We start from the raw sequence: 13,270 nt of genomic DNA on the forward strand, positions 1-13,270 counted from the left end.
TATCAACTAGAGTACAATGCCTTATATACAGTTTATTCTACCTTTAGTTCTATGTTATTCACTTATTTCTAAAATTACTTCGATCATCACCGTTTTCCTTTACCCTCTTTAGTGAAATCATTCCATGTATTTGTGACATAGTTATATTCTTTTGTCAAAGTCTGCCTTTCATCCTCAGATTACTCAGCTCCTAAATGATCACTCTTCATTTATTTGCTTTGAGATTCACTCTTTGTGCTGCAAAAATCTATGACTTTTAACCAATGCACAGTGTCACACAGCCACCATTACAGTATCGAAATCCCAGAGATTATTCAACTGTCTCTTCTCCCTGAATCCTTAGTTGTCACCAACATTTTTACTGTCTCTTTAGTTTCACCTTCTCCAGAATATCATATAAATGGAATTATATAATATATGGCCTTTTCAAATGGTCTTCTTTTCCTTAGCAATATATATTTAAGATTCATCCATAGTTTTGTATAGATCAATACCTTATTCCTTTGCATCACTGAATAACTTTTCATACATCACATTTTGTTTATTTACTTCTTGAAGGACATCTTCTTTCAGTTTTTCACATATATGAGTAAACCTGCTATAAACATTGAAGATATTTAGTATGCACTAGAATGGAATCAATAGCCACTGCAGCCCCATTCTTTCTTTGTTACCACACAAGTTGTTATCATCTTATTCCGACTTTTCTATATCATTTCTACACAATCTCACAGGGCTTTTTACTTGAGCACCCAAACGAGACACTATGTGTCTATAATTTCTTGTATATCTTTATCATTATAACACAAATAGATAATTTGGGACACACTCTTTAATGATTTAATGTCAGTTTTCTGTAGTAAAAGTTATTGCTATTTTATTCCAAGTATTTAAAATGATAATAAATATCATTATCAAAATTGAGCAAAGATCCCAATCTTTACTTTTATTTTATCATAGACTATTTTATTTAAACCGACACATCTTTTTTTTAGTATCCATGCAGCTGGTTCTATTTTCCTGATGTAATGTCTTTCCCTCTATATTTATCTATTTATTTATGAAGTATAATTAAATTTCTTGACATTTCTTTCAGTCTCCATCAGATTCAATATTTTTTTTTCTCTTCTTTCTGGCCCAGTATCAAGTTAGTATCCCTTAACAAGATATAGTACTTTTCCTGGGGCCAGAATGTATCCTAGAAAGAAATAGTCTTTTTATTATTTGAGAGTTTTGACATTATTACTATTAAATTCTTCATATAAAATAATTGACAAAATATCACTCGCTTATTTGATAATATTATTGATGTCCAACATATGAAAATCAGATATGAAAATAACTGTAATCTATAAACTAGTAGAATGTAACCCAGACTGAAATACTCCAAAGATATAGGGAAAGAAAATTCTATTTAATCAGAAAATATAAGCACATGTACATACATGTTTGTGTATATATATATATATATATGTATATATATATATATGGTATATAATGATTAACATAAAACTTACATAATTTACACTTAATTACATATTATACTTTATATATATCTATGTGACATATAAGATACGTTTGATCACATATTAAAAGATATCAAACATTCAAATGTTAATATCTAACTAGTGAAATTACAAATTATATATTTTCTACCTTTTAGTCATAAATGTATATTTTTATTATATATGAAGGAATATACCAAATCATTCAAAAAATTTTTTTAATGTTTATTTATTTTTGAGAGAGAGAGAGACACAGCATGAGCGGGGGAGGGGCAGAGAGAGAGGCAGACATAGAATCTGAAGCAGGCTCCAGGCTCTGAGCTGTCAGCACAGAGCCCGACATGGGGCTTAAACTCACAAACTGTGAGATCATGACCTGAGCTGAAGTCAGATGCTTAACCGACTGAGGCACCCAGGTGCCCCTATACCAAATCATTTTTAAATTGTTTTATTGTTAATTACTTTTTTTACAAAAATGTTTACTTAGAGAGAGAGAGCATGCACTCATCATGGGGAAAAGGAAGAGAGAGAGGGAGAGAGAATCCCAAGCAGGTACACACTGTTAGTGCAGAGCCTCATGTGGGGCTCAATCCCATGAACAATGAGATTGTGATCTGAGCCTAAATTGAGAGTTGGTTGCTTAGCCAGCTGAGCCACTCAGGTCCCCCTATTGTGAATTACTTCTTGTAAAGGATATACATATCTTCCTTTTTTTTTTTTTTTAATATTAAAGACATACAGCATGAGTGGGAGAGAAGGGCAGAGAGAGAGAATCCCTAACTGGTTCCATGCTTAGGGTAGAGCCCAATATGGGGCTTGATCCCATGATTCTGGGATCATGAGCTAAGCTGAAATCAAGAGCTGTTCACTCAACTGAGCCATTCAGGTGCCCCAGATCTGCCTTTCTTTTTGATTCCCACTTCTACTTTTTTTATGTAGCAATTGTGTAAAGTGAGTTATGAGTTATTATCCTGTCTCCATTCTCTTCTCCTTCTAATCTTCATTGTATATTACTGTAAGGTTTCATATAATATTATTTTGGTCAGAAACCTTTAATCACCATCTTATTTTTATTGGACCATGACCAATTACTGATGAATAAAATTCAAACTTAAAATAAATTTCCAAGGTCTTACCTTTTAAACTACATATCTTGCTATCTGTAACACAATTTTTTTTCTGTCTACAGGGCGTGGCCTTCTTCATGTCAATTCACAGTATTAACTAATCCAGAAAAACTCCATAAAGTATAAATTTTCAATTGTCATTGCTATTATTTTATTGGTTCTGTATCTATGTTATCTTCTTAGTAACATTATAAAATCATATGCTCAGAGAAAATGTAATATATTTGCTTTGTTCTATTGTAGAGAGCTTGGCATTTAGCTGTCACTTTTATACTTGTTAGTTACTAAATTTTAGTATTCCTTAATGCTAGTTTCAAAATGTAGATTCAGAGAGGATTTGAAGTTTATGCATCTGTCCCTTCACTTAATACATCAAGTGTCAAATAGAGCCAAATGGTTGAATAGGTGATCAGTGATCATGACAATTTATTCACCAGATCTAGGCTGATTTTCTCTTCATTGAACATATAGTGGCAAAGGTTGTTGTAAGACAAAATGAACAGATATGGAAAAGATTTGCTTAAAATGAAATAGGTTTTCTGACATTCTAAGTTCCTGAAATATTCGTTGCTTGAAATATACTTTTAAAGAACATGGTATTAGAGAAAATTATCCATATTCCGAAAAGAGTTTAATACCTGCATTATAACATGTTTTTGCCTTTCTTAAAGGTAAGCTTAGGGGCACCTGAGTGGCTCAGTCAGTTAAGCATCCGACTTCTGATTTCAGCTTAGGTCATGATCTCATGGTTGTGAGGTTGAGTCCCACATGGGGCTCTGTGCTGGGCATGTAACCTGTTGAGATTCTCTTGTTTCCTCTTCCACTGCCCCTCCCTTGTTCACTCACTCTCTCTAAAAAAAAGAAGAAAAAAAGATATACTTAAATATTCTTACCATAATGTGGCATGCTTGTTTCTTATTTTCTCATTACTATTATTGTAATTCTTTCTCTAAAACATTGACTTTGTTTTTAGCTTTCTCAATTGTTGATAGAGTCTTCATAGAGGCAGTTTTCACTGATAGGAAAGACTGATTTACAAAAGAAGATTAAATTTTGTTGAGTTTTTATGTCAAAGATTGCATAATTGATTAGTGTCTGGTATATCAGATTATTAGGGAGTCATGACAAATATGGATTATTTGTGTGCTAATCGAGAAAATGTGTTGCAACTTGTTTTGTTTTTAGAATATGGAGAAAAATACACTAAAAAATCTCCTTGCTTTAAACATTTTACAGTTTTACAAAAAAAGGCATTTGTAGATAGGTTTTACTTTTTTATGTTTGCTTTTTGTATTAGCCACACTAGTATATGTATATATCCACCTCCATATTCCTCTTTAAAAAAATGGATCAATTTCATCATCAGCTGACAAATTATTATAGCAGATTCCATGCAGACACTAACTACTTGCTCTTGCCTTTCCTCACCAGTTCTAGTTCACGCTCAAAATTGGAATCAACAACTTTGATGCATAGGAGAAGACGGGTATCTTTGAAATGAGTGAAATTACAGAATGTGTTAAGTTTAAAAAATAATACTTACAGGCATTATTGAAAATTATCTCTCTTCAAAATATTGAATATACCATCCTTTGGAAGAACGATTAATTTTGTCCTATGAAAATTTTACATAAAACTATACCGCAGAGACTAATATGTAAAGGGTAAAATTTATATTTATATATATGTGTGTGTATGCATATTAATTTTAGTTATTACTAAAGTATGTTTGCTGTTGGTTATTAATATAACCTACTAATATTAATATAGTTAAAATATAGTTAAAATAATTCTTTAGTACTTAGAAAAATCAGTGATACATTGATATTGTTTAAATTTATAAAATATTTTAAAATCAGTTAATTAAAAGCAATATCACTTTATCATATTTCTCATGGCCAATGTCATCAGATTACTGCAAGCACATTTGAAGTAAGAATTTATATTCCAGGAAGCCCAAGGCATAGTTCAGAGGATAGAGAAATGCACAGAGAAAAAGTATCTGTGATCTAAAAAGTGTCCCTTCAAATGTTGAGCTGAGTACTAATTAGTGCATGTGTGTAAAAAACCACCCAAGCCTGGGTATATAGCCAGAAAAGTTTAGGCGTAATAGTGACCAGTACTCACACAATTACCTATTCCCACCGGCCAGATATAAAATCTCATGATTCATGGGGTATTGCCTTGAGTACACAAAAGTTTCTTCCTTTGGGGGGCACGTGGGTGGCTCAGTCAGTTAGGTATCAGGCTTTGGCTCAGGTCATGATTTCACGGTTCATGAGTTTGAACCCCATGTGGGACTCTGTGCTGACAGCTCAGAGCCTGGAGTCTGCTTTGGATTCTATGTCCCCCTCTCTCTCTACCCCACCCTTGCTTGCACCGTTTCTCTCTGTCTTTCAAAAATGAATAGAAATTTTAAAAAAAAGTTTGTTTTGGTATCCATAAATAATTATCCCGAGACTAAGTAATCATTCAAACCTCACAATACTTCTTCAAAGAAAACCCTGAGGCATGTGGAGAAACAGGAACCCTCTTGCACTGTTGGTGGGAATGCAAACTGGTGCAGCCACTCTGGAAAACAGTGTGGAGGTTCCTCAAAAAACTAAAAATAGACCTACCCCATGACCCAGCAGTAGCACTGCTAGGAATTTACCCAAGGGATACAGGAGTGCTGATGCATAGGGGCACTTGTACCCCAATGTTTACAGCAGCACTCTCAACAATAGCCAAATTGTGGAAAAAGCTTAAATGTCCGTCAACTGATGAATGGAAAAAGAAATTGTGGTTTATATACACAATGGAGTACTACGTGGCAATGAGAAAGAATGAAATATGGCCCTTTGTAGCAACATGGATGGAACTGGAGAGTGTGATGCTAAGTGAAATAAGCCATACAGAGAAAGACAGATACCATATGTGTTCACTCTTATGTGGATCCTGAGAAACTTAACAGAAACCCATGGAGGAGGGGAAGGAAAAAAAAAAAAGAGGTTAGAGTGGGAGAGAGCCAAAGCATGAGACTGTTAAAAACTGAGAACAAACTGAGGGTTGATGGGGGGTGGGAGGGAGGGAAGGGTAGGTGATGGGCATTGAGGAGGGCACCTTTTGGGATGAGCACTGGGTGTTGTATGGAAACCAATTTGACAATAAATTTCATATATTAAAAAAAAATAAAAAAAATAAAGAAAAACCTGAGAGGATCACATTATTTCTAAATAATTGCCTTCCAGAACAAAGTGTCAAAATATTTATAGATTCATAAAAATATCCAACAACCAATAAGGTAAAATTAATATATCTATCATTCAATCTAGGTAAGCAAATAATCTGGAAATACAATGCACATTGATGAAAAAAAAATAAAATAAAAACACAAAACTAACCCAGAGCATATATAGATAATAGAATTAATAGACACTCATATTAAAAGAGTTATTTTAAGCCTATTGCATACTTCCAAAAAGTTAACTATAGACATAGTGTTATGGACTAAATTGTGTTTTTTGAAGATAAAATGTATTTGGTTGTAGTGAACAAAGAAAAGACCACATAAGGACATAGCAAGAAGGTGGCCGTCTTGCAGTCAAGAAGAGAAACCTCCAGAGAAATGAAACCAGCTACAATTTGATCTCAGACTTCCAGATGTGAGAACATAATTTCTATTGCTTATGCCACCCAGCCTCTGATATTTTGTTATGTCAGCTAAAGCAAACTAATACACATGAGATCTCTGAAAAAAAAAAAAAGCAAAACCTTAGAAATGAAAACCACCATGTGTTAGAAGTTTAAGCCACTGGAAGATTAATGTGGATATTATATAATGAAAAAGGGGATGACACATTAAGAAGATATAAAAACTCTTAGAAAACTATGAAAAGAAGCAAATATTTTCAACCTGACAGTATGAACTTAAATCATAGTTAAAATCATATTTAGTTAGAGGAAAGTCTCTATAAAAAAATCAGGAACAAGACAAGCATGTCCACTCTCAACATTTCTTTTGAACACTGTTCTGAATGTCCATTTAGTACAATGAGGCAAGAAAAAGAAGACAAATAGCATCTGTGTTGCAATAAAAAAAATAAATTTTTTTGTTCAGAGATGACATGTTCATATTTTAATAAAATTCAAGCAAATGTACAAATACAACTAGAGTGACTTTAGAAAGATTGAAAGATATAAGATTAATATGCACACACAAAAATCTGTCCTATAACGTAATAATCCTAAAATGAAATTTAATATCATTTTAAATTACATTAGAAAAATAAAATAAATATACATAGGCCTGACAAAAATTTAATGACCTGTAACACTGTTACAGTTTCGACACTGTTGAAAGAAATTAAAGAAACCTAAATGTTAATGAGAATATATGCTGTGATTATTGTTTGGAAGACTCAAGGTTTCCAAGATGTCAATTTCCCCAAAATTCATCTTGAGTAAAGGCATTCCAAAACAAAACGCTACCAGAAATTTTTGCTGGCACATTAGGTGCAGTCCAAAATGGCAATGTAGGAAGACCCTGAATTCATATCCTCAATGGACACATCAAACTATACCTATTTATAGGGCAATTTCTCCTGAAGAAGAACTGATGGATGACTGAACAGCTTTTGCACAACAAAAGATAGAGAAACCATCTATGGAAAACAGCCAGAGAGTGGGAGACATGGTAATAAAGGGAACCCCTCATGCAGATGCTGCAAACTTCAGTGGGAAGAAGACAGCGCTGAAGGACTGTAAGCAGATTTGTGTGACCTGGGGCACAGAAAAATGCTGTGGTTTAAATGTGCAACTAGAATATAAAAGACCAGCCCTAGAACTCCACCAAATGACAGGGAAGCTGCTGGAACTCTTCTTTAGGTTGAAGGGGCTGGTGAGCACCATGGTTTATGCTTTCCCTTCACTTTGATAGTTCAGATGGGAGCCCGGGTCTGGGTGCCATAGCCGGCCTGCCGTTCAGAGAGTCCAAGGCCCCAGAATCCCTGGGGCACAGAAAAAAAGTCACAATTTGAAAGAATTAGAATATGACAGTTCCGGGGGTGCCTGGGTGACTCAGTCCATTAAGCGTCCAACTTTGGCTCAGGTCATGATCTCACAGCTCATGAGTTCAAGCCCCATGTGGAACTCTGCTGACAGCTCAGAGTCTGGAGCCTGCATTGGATTCTGTGTCTCCCTCTCTCTCTCTGCCCCTCCCGCACTTGTGCTCATGTGCTCTCTCTCTCTCAAAAATAAACAAACACTAAAAAAAAAAAAATTAGAATATGACAGATCCAACCTTAGGACAGCACCAAAGTTTGGAGAGCTGGTCAGAAGGGCTGGTGAGCCCCATGGTTTCTGCTTCCCCTTCACTTTGATAGTGTAAACACAAACAGGATCTAGATGCCATAGCTGGCTTACTGTATCAGTGAAACCTGGGTCCCTAGCTCACACTAGTTCCGGACACACTGGACACAGACAAAAAAGCACCATGGTTTAAAGAACAACTAGCATCTAAAAGAGGCAGCCCTAGAACTCTGCCAAAGGACGAGGGAACTTCAGGAACTCTGTTCCAGTAGCAGGCTGGCGGCTACACTCCCCTTTCACTTTGAAAGCACAGACCAGTTCGAGCCCCCTGAGCAGACTGCCACGTCAGTAAGGCCCGGGCCTCTCGCCCACACTGGTTACCCTACCAAGGTGGCCACAGGGCAGAAAACACCAGACATCTCTTCTTAGTGATCAGTATACCTCCAGCCTTTGCAGCAAAGTGATACAGGCGCAAAGCACTGCAGCACACTATGGGCCCACGCTTCAGCTTCAGAGGTCTTGCCAGGGCACCTGAGGAGCAGAGCACTCTGGAACCTCCTGGCTGCTATGCAGCTGTTTGACCATGGTGTCCCCTGCATGGAGCACCCAAGGAACCCCCAGCCCATTTCTGCCTCAGCCCTAGCCACCCAGTCAGGGTACCCCCTGTGATGAGCATCCGAGGTCACCTCACTTGCACTAACTTTAGCTTCAGCTGCGCTGCCAGTATATGTGTCCTCAGCACATAGAATCCTGGGACACTCTGGCCCATAAGCCACCTCAGCTTCAGCTGCCCTGCTGGGGTATGCCCTGTGGGGAGTGCTTTAAGACCTCTTGCCTTACACCCCGCCTTGACTCTAGTCAGGATGGCATCTGCATGGAGAGCCATGGAACACCCCAGCTTACAAAGCCGTTCCAAGAGGAAAATTTATAGTGACACAGGCCTACCTCAAGAAACAAGAAATATCTCAAACAATTTAATATTGTACCTAAATGCACTGGAAGAAGAAGAATGAAAAAAGTGAAAGTTCAGTAGAAGGAAAAAAAAGGTAAGAGCAAAAATAAATGATATAAAGACTAAGAAAAGAAGGAAAGAAAGATCAATAAAAGTAAGAGCTGTTTGAGAAGAGAAACAAAACTGATAAACCTATAGCTAGACTTATCGAGAGACAGAGAGAGAAGCCAAATAAAATGAGGAACAATAAAGTAGAACAACCAACATGACAAAAATATAAAGGATTATAAGAGATTACTATAAAAATATGTCAATAAATTAGACAACTTAAAAAATGGATAAATTTCTAGAAACATGCAATCTTTCAAAACTAAATCAGGAAGAAATAGAAAATCTGAATTGATTAATTGCTAGTAACAAAATTGAACTGGTGTTCAAAACACTCCCAACAAAGTCCAGAACCAGACATTTCAACATGTGGATTCTACCAAGTATTAGAGAAATAATCAATAATTATTATCCTCAAACTATTCAAAAACAGAAGAGAAAAAAGGCTTTCAAATACCTCTTAAGAGGTCTACATTATCCTGATACCAACATTAGAAAAGACAATATATACGTAGATAGATATAGATACCAATATCCCGATAGACACAAAATCCTCAACAAAATATTAGCAAACCACTTTCAGCAATACATTAAAAGTATCATTTAGCACGATCAAGTAGGATTTATTCCATTTATTTATTCCAAGGATGGTTAACTATTCAGAAATATATTAACATGATACACCACATTAATAAAGCAAAGAAGAAAAATGTATAATCATCTCAATAGCTGCAGAAAAAGAATTGACAAAATTCAACATCCATTCCTGAGAAAAAAGTTCAACAAAGTGGGATTAGAGGGAACATACCTTAGCATAACAAAGGCCATATATATATATATTTTTCAACGTTTTTATTTATTTTTGGGACAGAGAGAGACAGAGCATGAACGGGGGAGGGGCAGAGAGAGAGGGAGACACAGAATCGGAAACAGGCTCCAGGCTCCGAGCCATCAGCCCAGAGCCTGACGCGGGGCTCGAACTCACGGACCGCGAGATCGTGACCTGGCTGAAGTCGGACGCTTAACCGACTGCGCCACCCAGGCGCCCCATCAAAGGCCATATATGAAAAACCCACAGCCGACATCATTCTCAGTGGTGAAAAACTAACAGCTTTCTAAGAGTAGGGCAACACAAGGATATCCACTTTCGCCACTTGTATTCATCACAGTGCTGGAAGTACCATCATAGCATACAAGGAAATAAAAAAAAAAACATCCAAATTGGTAAAGATAAATAAAGTTGTCACTATTTGCAGATGACATGATACGGTACATAGGAAACCCTGAAGATTTACCCAAAACCTATTAGAATACATAAATCCAGTAGAGTTGAAGAATTCAAAACTAATATACAGGAATCAGTCGCATATCTACATACTAACAACAAAGTCAAAGAGGAACTTAGAAAATAATTGCATTTACAATTGCACTAGAAACAAAAAAATAACTGGAAATACACTTAACCCAGAAGGTGAAAGACATGAACTCCGAAAATTGTAAAACATTGATAAAAGAAATCAAAGGTGACACAAACACATGGATAAATATTTTGTGTTCATGAATTGGAAGAATTAATATTGTGAAAATGGCCATACTACTCAAAGCAATCTACAGATTCAATGCAATTCCTACTAAATACCAACAGCATTTTTCACAGAACTAGCACAAATAATACTAACATTTTTATGGAACCAAAAAAACCTCGAATAGTCAAAGAATCTTGAGAAAAAAGAACAAAGCTGGAAGTATCACAATCCCATATTTCAAGATACACTGCAGGGCTGAAGTAATCACAACAGTAAGGTACTGGCACAAAAAAGACACATAGATCAATGGAATAGCATATCCCAGAAATAAACCCACACAATACACACACACACACACACACACACACACACACACACACACACGAATATAAAATGGGGAAAAGACTTTTTTTTTTAAATAAATAGTGCTGGGAAAATTAAACGGATGCATGCAAAAGAATCAAACTACACAACTTTTTAAGATGTCAGGAAGTGGTTACCTTTGAGAAGAGGTGGGTATTGACAAGGAGGAGATATAAAGGGGACTTCTGGGGTTCTGATCATGTTTTATTTATTAATCTGAGGAGTGGTTATATAGGTGTGCTAACCTAGTGAAATTTACTGAGCTCTACATGTGTGATTTATATACTTTTCTCTTTGTTCGACATAAATTTTAAAAGTTTATTAAAAATAAAATAAAATTCTCATTATTAATCATCAGAAAAATGCAAATCAAACCCACAATGTGATATACCTTAAACCTGTCAAGAAGGCCAGAATCAAAAAGATAAATAAGTATTGACAAGGATGTGAAGAAAAAATTCTTGTGGATTGTTGGTGGGAAGACAAATTGGTGCAGCCACAGTGGAAAACAGTGTGGGACTCTCCTAAAAAATTAAAAATGGAAATACTATATGATCCAGTGATTCTACTACTGGGTGTTTACCCAAAGAAAATAAAAATGCTAATTCAAAAAGGTATAGGCACCCTTACTGCATGCTTATTTCAGCATTATTCACAATATCCAAGACATGAAAGCAACTAAAGCATCCATGGGTAGATGGATGGATAAAGAAAGTGTGGTCTGTAGGCATGTGTATACACACATGCAAACACGCATACAGACATGGACACGCATGCACACAATGGACTATTACGCAGCCATAAAAAAGAATGAGATATTGCCATTTCTGACAAAATGGATGGATCTAGATGGTATTATGTTAAGTGAAATAAGTCAGAGTAAGACAAATAACCACGTAATTTTACTAATATGTTGAATTTAAAAAAGAAAACCAATAAACAAATGCAGAAACAAAATTATAAATGCAGAGAATGAACTCATTGTTGCCAGAGGGGAGGAAGATCAGAGGATGAGCAAAATCAGTGAATGGGAGGATTCCAGTTATGAAATGAATAAGTCGTGGGGATAAAGTGTACAACATAGGAAATGTAGTCAATGCTATTGTAGTAGAGTTGTATGGCAGTAGATAATATTTACACTTGTGAGCACAGCATAACGTATAGACTTGTCAAATCACTGTGTTGTACACTTGAAACTAACGAAACAGTGTGTCAACTATACTTCAATAAAAATAAAAATATATTAAGTAAGCATAAAAAGGATAATTTCTATCCTACTGTTTACAAAAAAAAAGTTTGCTAACATATGTCCTTGATGTTTGATCCTTTGCATTTCCATATAAATTTCAAAATTAGTTTTTCAAGGTTTAGAAAAAGAACTACAGAAATATTGTGTCGGATTGCAGTGAATTTATAGGTCAATTTAGGGGAGACTTGGCATACTGCTTTATGGATTATCACAATCCATGAATATAACACATAACTTTTTTTTTTAAAGATCTTTAATTTCCTCGGTAGCATATAATTTTTTTTATATTTTGCAAATATTTTATTAGTCTTTTCCTTGGTGTTTTTATTGTAATACATTTAATGTAATGCATTTAAATTTTTTATCTTCTAATATTTGTTGCTTTTACGTAAGAATACAGTTGCTTTTTATTTATTATGTTTTTATTTAATTCTAGTTAGTTAACATACAGTGTAATATTGGTTTCAGGAGTATAATTTAGCAATCCATCACTTACATATAATACCCAGTGCTCATCACAAGTGCCATCCCTAATACCCATTGCCCATTTAACCCCTCCTCCACTCACCTCCCTTCCCGCAACCTTCAGTTTGTTAATAGACATTTGGATTCTTCTATAATTGACTATGATAATGTTGCTATAAACATTGGGATGCATGTATCCCTTCAAATCAACATTTTTGTATCCTTTGGGTGAATACCTACTACTGCAGTTGCTGGGTCACAGGGTAGTTCTATTTATAACTTTTTGAGGAACCTCCATACTGTTTTCCAGAGTGGCTACATCAGTTTGCATTCTCACCAACTGTGTAAGAGAGTTCCCATTTCTCCACATCCTCATCAGCATCTATTGTTTCCTGTGTTGTTAATTTTAGCCATTCTGGCAGGTGTGAGGTGGTATCTCATGGTGGTTTTGATTTGTATTTCCCTGATGATGAGTGATGTGGAACATCTTTTCATGTGTCTGTTGGCCATCTGTAGGTCTTCTTTGGAAAATGTCTATTCATGTCTTCTGCCCATTTCTTCACTGGATTGTTTGTTTTTTGGGTGTCGACTTTGACAAATTCTTTATAGATGTTGGATACTAACCCTTTATCAGATATGTCATTTGCAAGTTGCTTCTCCCATTCCAAAAGTTGCCTTTTAGTTTT

This window comes from Panthera uncia, chromosome C2 (assembly GCF_023721935.1).
Source record: "Panthera uncia isolate 11264 chromosome C2, Puncia_PCG_1.0, whole genome shotgun sequence".
NCBI lineage: Eukaryota > Metazoa > Chordata > Mammalia > Carnivora > Felidae > Panthera > Panthera uncia.